This window comes from Onychomys torridus, chromosome 11 (genome assembly GCF_903995425.1).
Source record: "Onychomys torridus chromosome 11, mOncTor1.1, whole genome shotgun sequence".
Lineage (NCBI taxonomy): Eukaryota > Metazoa > Chordata > Mammalia > Rodentia > Cricetidae > Onychomys > Onychomys torridus.
Window position 1 is genome coordinate 14,828,453 of NC_050453.1, and position 8,483 is coordinate 14,836,935.

Below are 8,483 nucleotides of genomic sequence, written 5' to 3' on the forward strand. Positions count from 1 at the left end.
TGCACACAATATTTTTGAAAAAGATGATTTTAAGCAAAAGGCACTAGGGTGCACATTCTAAGGTGAGTATGAATTTCTGAGGAAAGAGATCATGGTTTTGGTTTTGAGATAGGGTGTAATGTTGCCCAGGCTAGCCCAAAACTCACTAGATGGCACTTAACTTCTGATCCCTTGCTGAACCTCCCAAGAGCAGGGACGGTAGGTGTGCACCCCAGCTGAGGAAGCGTCTTTAAGTAATTTTCTACTTTCCTTTGGACAGCTGTGATAAAGGCAATCATGAGGGGACTTTAAGATAGGAAAGCATTTATCCAGCTTACAATTCCAGCTTACAGTCCATCCCTGTGGGAGAGTCAGCGCAAGAACTTGAAGCAGCTAGTCACATAAATAAGTCTTTTTAAAAGGAGATTATTTTTACATAGGTCACAAGGTTATCAAGGTTTTTTTCCATTTTATTTTATTTTATTTTTTTGTTACTCCAGACAGGGTTTCTCTGTGTAGTTTTGGTGCCTGTCCTGGAGCTCACTCTGTAGCCCAGGCTGGCCTCGAACTCACAGAGGTCTGCCTGGCTCTGCCTCGAGAGTGCTGGGATTAAAGGTGTGCATCACCACTGCCCAGCTTTTTTTCATTTTAAATTGTGTGTGTGAGTGTGTGTAAAGGTGCGTAAGGAGGCCAAAAGAGGGTGTCAGAACCCCTGGAGCTGGAGTGAGGGCCACCTAATGTAGGTCCTGGGAACCTAACTCAGGCCCTCTGTGAGAGCAGCAAGTGCTGGGACATCGCTCCAGCCCCTCCCCCAGTACTGAGGGTGGAACCTGGGGCCCCACACATGCTAGGCAAGTGTTCTACCACTGATCTTTACCCCAGCACCGGCTTCTTTTACTTTTTTTCCCCTTCACATTTACTTATGTGTACATGTGTGTATGCATGTGTCTGTCAGAGCATTCGTGAAGAGGTCAGAGGACAACTTGAGAGAGTTGGCTCTCTCCACCATGTCAGTTCTGAGGATTGCACTCAGGCTTGGTGACAAGGGCCTCTACAAGAGTCATCTTACCACCCAACGTGTTTGAGATAGGAGCACACCAAGTTGCCCAAACTGGCCTTGAACTCGACCTGGATAGCCCAGGTAGGCCTTGAACTTGAAATCTTCCCTTCCTGGGTCCCGGTGATATTTTCTCAAGAAAGGCCCTTTGCAGGCAATTTGGGTTCAACTAGCAAGACCAGATTCCTGGAGCCAAGGGCTTCTTTTGAGTCTCACTTTCCTTAGTTTTCCTATTCCTTTTTTAAGGCAGGGATCTTACCTAGTTCAGGTTGGCCCTGAATTCTCTATAATGCCAAAGACGGTCTTAAATTTTGGATACCCCCACCCCCTCCTTCCAAGTGCCAACTTTTCAAAGGATTTACAGGTGGTGAAAATGAACAACAGTGGTTTCTGCTGATGGGCAGGGAGGGTGGGAGGAGATGGTTGGGGCAGGCCTTCTCTCGGAGGCATGAAGCTGAGCTGCCATGTCCTCTATCTTCTAGGACCCAGAGAGGTGCCCCACGGGGCTGAGTGATGCTGTGAGCCAGTGTGGGTAGAGGGAGGGGAAGTAGGCCTCAAGCTGAGCAGGCAGTGATAGAAGCCTGAATCCCACATCTGGCTTGAGTTACAGTCTGGGAGGTTGAAGAACCATCATGACCCTCCCTGAGTGGTCAACTGCTGCTGAGCCACACAGATCAGCCACAGGAATCTATGTTAGCCAGGCGGCGGGAGGCAGAGCCAGGTGGATCTCTGTGAGTTCGAGGCCAGCCTGGTCTACAGAGTGAGCTCCAGGACAGGCTCCAAAGCTACGGAGAAACCCTGTCTTGAAAAACAAACAAAACAAAACAAAAATCTACCTTAGGAGTGGAGATGTAGGTGGGGAGCTCAAGGCAGGAAAGGGCCAAGCTGTAGGAGCCCCTGGCTAGGTGAGACAGAAACTTGACTCTGTGCTAGGGTGGATCAGAGGGAACAGGAGCTACCCAGGCCCAGGGCAGCCTTTGAAACACAGAGCGCTCTACCTGGTAGATGAGTTAGTTGCAGTGCCTAGCTAGCTTCCTGAGCTGGTCACCCCGTAAGAGAAAAGGTTCCCTTTGGCTCACAGCATCAGAGGTTTCTGTCCGTGGTCGGTTGACCCAGCTGCTTTAGCCTGTGGTGGTCCATTATGGCAATCATGCCCTAGGAAAGAGGGGGATGGGATCCCACGTCTCCATTCTCCAGATCACTGCCCCCCTCTTAATGGTGCCACCTCTCGGTGGCACCAGACTGGGACCAAGCCTTCTGTACTTGGGGCACACTAATTCCAACAGCTCTGTAGCACTTTTACCTGTGTGATTTTTGCATAAAATTAATATCCAAATCCCTAGGCTGATGGGAGAGTGTTTTGCCTGCACCTTATTCTCGGAGACATTTTATATTATTGTTATTTTTTACTATGCAGGTTTGCTAATGGGCAGGACAGAACTCTTACTGAAAAGAAGGGCGGGCTTCGGATTGTGGTTGTCATATGTAGGGGCAAGATCTCAGCCTGGAGGAGTGTGCTAGAGTCTGGAGGCTCCCCGCTCTCACCCTCTTTGATACACGAAAGGCAGGGAGCCTCCAAGGGTCTCCAGGCCACCTCTACTCTTCCTACTGGAGGGAGCCTCGGAATCGTACATTAGTGTTACCCAGGCGGTGCTGGCTGTCACAGGCCATAGACCCAGTTCAAGCAGGGCCAGCCCCTTGTGGAGTCACACAGTGACCGACAGAGTTCTCAGGCTGGTGGTCCCTGTTGGCTCGGGTCCTGGAGAGGGCCCTCATGACGGCTCCTCTACAGTGTCAGCATCACTTGGCCACCCTGTGCAGGGGCACCGTGTGACGGGGTCTGGGTCTGATCTTCTTGCAGCACCTGGGCCTGGGTCCCGTGCCCCGGGGCGGCATTCGTGCGCCCTCTGGTGTCCATCTGGCGAGCCTGGGGCGCAGACTCGCCAGACCGCAAAGGGAGGGGTGACCCAGATCCGCAGACCTGGTGCCTGTGTCTCCTCTCCTTGTTTGCAGAAAGCAAGCATGCTTCCGTTGACACTTAGTTCCTGGAAGCCAGTGGGGAACACCTGAACCACCAAAGGGGCGAGGAGCGCCCCCCCCCCCCCCAGGCCTGTGCCCCGGGAGGAGCGGGCGGGGACTGCGCACCCAGCGGAAGTGGTGGCTATTGTGCTGGTGTAGCGCCCTCCCACTCCGTGCTGCGGATGATGCCGCGCACCCTGGGTGGGAGGCCTGAGGCTGGCCGGCCACAGTGAAAGAGCCCCAGTCACTAGAGGGGACACGGATAGTGGCTGATCCGAACCCCACCTTTCAAATTCGCCCTTGTTTGCCGAATTTATCGGAGGCTCCAGATCAATACAGACTCGGTTCTTGGGTTTTTGCTTGGGAATGTGGCTCAGACATGGCTGTGCTGCCCTGGCAACCTGGGAGGGCCGCTCTACCCAGGCGCAACCCTGGGACCTTGCGCTGAGACCATTAACAAGGCCAGATCCAGGCAACTTCCCGTGTGCTGCAGAGCGGCTGGAGGGAGGGCGGGGATGGTGGGGGGCAGGAGAGAGGACTGGAGGCAGGGGTGGGGTGGGGTGGGGGTGGAATGGGCTGCAGGGAGGGTGGCCTTCGTCCTGGTCCTGCTGGGGACCACGGAGGGAGCTAGGTGGGGAAGGAGCCTCAAAGGAGGCCCCTCTAAAGTACTTGCTACCTGATGGAGTGAGTCCTTAGTCCAGAGCTGGGCGGGGAGGATGGATGTTTGGAGTCTGCAGGAACCTGGAGGCCCACGGAGCAAGGGGAGTCCCTGGGAGGAGCAGGCATTCCACCTTGTATGCCTGGAAAGAAGGTTGGTTAGGTGGGGAGGAATTTGAGGAGACAGGGTAATACATAAACAAACGAAATTTGTTTTCAGAGTTCTGGGGGCTGAGGGTCTAGGAGTGTAACTCCGTTGGTGAAGTGGGTGTCTAGCATGCAGAAAGGCCCTGAGTTTGATTCCCCAGGGTGGCATAAAATCAGGCATGATGGTGCACATCTGTAATCACAGTGCGTGGGGCCGGTGGAGTCAGGAGGATCAGAAGATGAAGATCATCCTTGGCAACAGAGTAAGTTCAGAGCCAGCCTGGGCTATGTGACCCTGTCCAAAACCAAACCAAACCATTGTTCTGGCAGTTGGGAAGGCCAAGATCAAGAGCTGGTGGGATTTGGTGGCTGGGGAGGCTCTGTATCTCCTCCTACGGTGCATCCTTGTTGCATCCTTCAGGGGAGACACTTGAGGACAAAGGCTGCTTCTTCCAACCTCTGGCTCTTCTACAAGGATGCCTCACACTGTTGAGCTGGGACAGCATCATTCAAAGTGTAGTGGTTTCGGGAGGAGGCAACCCCTCTGAGATGAGGCTGCCTGAACTGAGCCCCAGAGAGAGCCACCCACTTAAAGTGACAGTGGCGTCCAGTTAGCTTGTCCCCCTCACATGTCCGTGAGGAAATGGGCCGGGCATGCACTTCTTCCAGCTACCTCAGATGTGCTTCTGGAGGGAATTGGCTCCCACTCAGCGGGGTGTCTCTTCTTGATGGAATGCTGAAGTTGGTGCTTGGCTGTTGGTACTCTCTGGGGAGACAGTGGGATCTTTAGTAGGTGGGGTATAGCTAGAGGAAGTAGGTTACTTGGGGTGGGGTGCCTTTGAAGGTTATACAGAGTCCCTGTCCCTTCCTGTCTCCACTTTGCATCTACCTAGAAGTAAACAACCTTGTTTCTGCACGCTGCCCATAGCCAAGATGGTGGCACTGCCTTCACTGGGACCCAGAATTGACGGGCTAAAGGACCGTGGGTGGAAATCTCTAAACTGTGAGCTAAAATAAGTCCTTCATTCTTTAAGTTGTTTCTATCAGGTATTTTCTCACAATGACACAAAAATAACCATCACGGTCTGCAAAGCCTGGGACAGCACAGGTGGGAGCCGCTGGGCTTCCTGGGGCCCCAGTGACCTTGGGACACAGCTCAGGACAGTTTTCTCCCACTCAGTGTGGAAACTGCCTTCCTTTGTGGAGTCACGTCCCACGTACTGGTCCTGATGCTGCTCCTGCCAAGCAGACGGCATTATCTTGCTTATGTGGCCTGTGGCCTTTTGTACTGACCAGATGGTGTTCCTCACTGACTCACCTGTAACACCAGGAAGGGTCACACACCGGGCTTCAGCTCCCAGAGGTCTGGGCAGTGGAAAGCAAATGAGATGCTCAGGGAAACTACTCAGAACTTCAAAGAAAGTGTGGATGGCACCAGGCATGGTGGCACACGCCTGAATCCCAGTGCTCAGGAGGCAGAGACAGGGGGATCTTTGTAAATTCAAAGCCAGCTTGGGCTACACAGTGAGTTCCAGGAGAGGAAGGGCTACATAGAGATGCCCTGTCAGCCAGACAGTGATGCACGCCTTTAAACCCAGCACTTTGGGAGACAGAGACAGGTGGATCTCAGTGAGTTCAAGGCCAGCCTGGGCTATAAAGCAAGTTCCAGGACAGCCAGGACTGTCACACAGAGAAACCTTGTTCTAAAAAACAAAAGCAAACAAACAAACAAAAACACCCAAAAACCAAAGGACAAAAAGTAAATAGGAGAAAGGGGAGACAGTGTCATAGCCCCATTGGCCTGGAACTCACTATGTAAGCCCAGGAGCCTGGAACTCAAGGCAATCCTCCTGCTGCAGCTTCCTAGATGCTGGGATTACAGATGGGAGCCACCACGACGAGCTTATATTGTCCTTTAGTGTGATTGGTAGAAGTTTCTTTAGTGCAGGCCTAGGGTACCACAGAATGGACATCAGCACTTGATACATCTGTGTTGTTTCCCTCTGCTGCATCATGAGTGACAGAGACTCTGTGTCTGCTGTTTGTTTTTTGAGACAGGATCTCACTGTGTAGCCAAGGCTGGCTTCAAACTTTCTACCCTCCTGCCTCAGCCTCCAGAGCACTGAGATTGTAGATGTGAACCAATGCTCAGCTTAGGTGCTATTCTACACAGACATTTAAGTGCAGGCCCGGGGCCTGAGGGGCAGTGGCTCCATCTGAGATCCTGTTGGTGCCATCTGAAGGCGCGTTCATTTGGTGCTGGCCAGGCAGCTGGTAGTGTGTGATGAGCTGCGTCCTGGGTCAGAGACTTGGACTGTGGACTGGGGTCTCAAAAATTCAAAGTATAGCACAGTATGGTAGCATTCTGAAACCCTGCTATTCAAGAGGAGAACCATGAATGTGAGGCCAGCCTGGGCTAAATACTGAGACCTCATCTCAAAGAGGGAAGGATAGAGGGAGGGAGGGAGGGAAGAAGGAGGAGGAGGAGAGGAAGAGGAGGAGGAGCAGGAGAAGGAGGAGGGGGAAGAGGAGGAGGAGGAGAAGAGAGGGAGAGATGAAGGAAAGGAAGAGCCCACCCTGACCAATGGACCAGCAAGTTGACCTGATGGGTAAAGTCATTTGTCGCCAACCCTGAAGGTCTGAGTGGGATCCTGAGGACCCACACAATGGAAGAGAGAACCATCTACAAGTTGTCCTTTGACCTCTACTCATTCAATGGTGAGTGCCTCTACCCCACATAAGTAAATAAACGTAATGAAGGTTTTAGAAAGGAAATAAGGCTGAATGTAGGGCCAAGTCCCTGCAGGCCCACATGTGACCACTAGATGGCAGCAAAGCTAATAAGATCGTCTTCCCAGGCGGACTCCCAAGAACAAAGTCTGCCCCCTCTGCTCCTGGGAGACCTGGATGTTCTCTCTGAAACCTGGCTGAGCCGCATATAATTCCGAGAAATTGAGACCTGGGGAGTATGGTGGCTGTGGATGGTTACATAGGCTGTGTCCTGGCCAGAGATGGGGCTGGAATGCAGGTTGCAGCAGACTGTGACAGCCCAGGGGAGCGGCAACTTCTTCCTAATTTGCACAGGTTCAGAAGGTGCTCCCTCGGAGGAAGGGTAGGAACCTGCAAATCTGGGAGGGGCGGGGAATATGGGCACCGCAGAAAATGCAGGTCCAGCTGGAAGACCCCCCTTGCAGGGCCCACATCTGTCCCTCTCCCAACATCTCCGGCTCCAAGTACCAGAGACCAGGTTTGCAGAGCACCAGCTGCATTTTCAATACATCCTGCACTATATGTGCCCCCTTCACTCAAAGGACCAGGAAGGAGGGACGGAGAAAGGAAACAGATGCTGGCCAACTGAAACAGGTGACAGCACATCTCCCAAAGACAGCAGCACCCACTTCTTCCTCATGCACTTCTCACGACATGGGGCAGATGGTCTTCTACAGACCCTGAGTCCGTTCCCTTCCCTTGGATCTGGGAGCTCGTGACTCAGCTGTGTGTGATGTTTCCTGATTCGGGGACCCACATCTGAAGTCCATCTCCTGAGCCCACTTCCAGTGACTCCACACTAGCTTTGAGCCATCTGAGCTTACTCAGCAGAGCAGAGATGAGCTCGTCCAGGCTAAGCTGCCGACGCCAATTCATGAGCAAATCGTGTTAAGCAACTATTTTTCTTTCTTAATTTTTGGGTGGAAATGGTTTCACAGCACCTGGTTGGGTGAGTTTTTGTTAATTTGACAAACTAGAGTCACCGGGGAAGAGGGAACCTCACCTGAGGAATTGCCTCTGACAGACTGACCTGTGGGTGTGTCTGTGGGACTTTTTTTTTTTTTTTTTGATTGATAGTTGATGTGGGAGGGCTTAGCACGTAGTGGACAGTGTCAGCCCTGGGCAGGTGGTCCTGGGTTGTCTAAGAAAGCAGGCTGAGCAAGTTATGGAGAGCAAGTCGGGAGGCAGAGGTTCCTCTGTTGTTCTTGCTCAAGATTCCTGCCCGGTTTCACTTGACCATGGACTGGGATGCAGACGGATGTCTAAGTCAAACAAACCTTCCCTAAGTTCCTTTTGGTTATGGTGTTTATCATAGCAACAAAGAGCAAACTAGCCCGGAACCCAATAAAACACAAGACCTAAAGTTCCTGGTGGCCAACCGTCTCTATTTGCTTGGTACTCGAAGGTTTCCGGGACACCTTGACTTGAGAGCCGGGGTGGTGGCACACACCTGTGATTACAGCTCTCAGGAGGGCGGGGCAGGAACCGTATAGCAAGACTTTTCCTCTCCTCCGCCCAAAAGACTTTCGGTGCCTACATCGACAGATCACTACACCAACTGCACCAGCTGGTCTCAACAAAGCGGGGCTCTCAAGTTCAAGGGTGCATCAGAGACATCTGGGGACTTCCACAAAGACAGGTGGTGATGGCAGGCAGGCGTCCTATCCCCAGAGTTTCTGGTTAGGTCAAGGGTGGTGTCTGATAATTTGCGTTTCTAACAAGCTTGCCTCAGTTGGCTGGAGCAGGAACTTCCAGAAGGACTGGTCTCAATGCAATGCTGGGCCTGGTATCTTCAAGTTCCAAATTATTGCTAATCCCAGCATCTTCTCCAGAGGCTGGACCAGCGGGGTGGCTT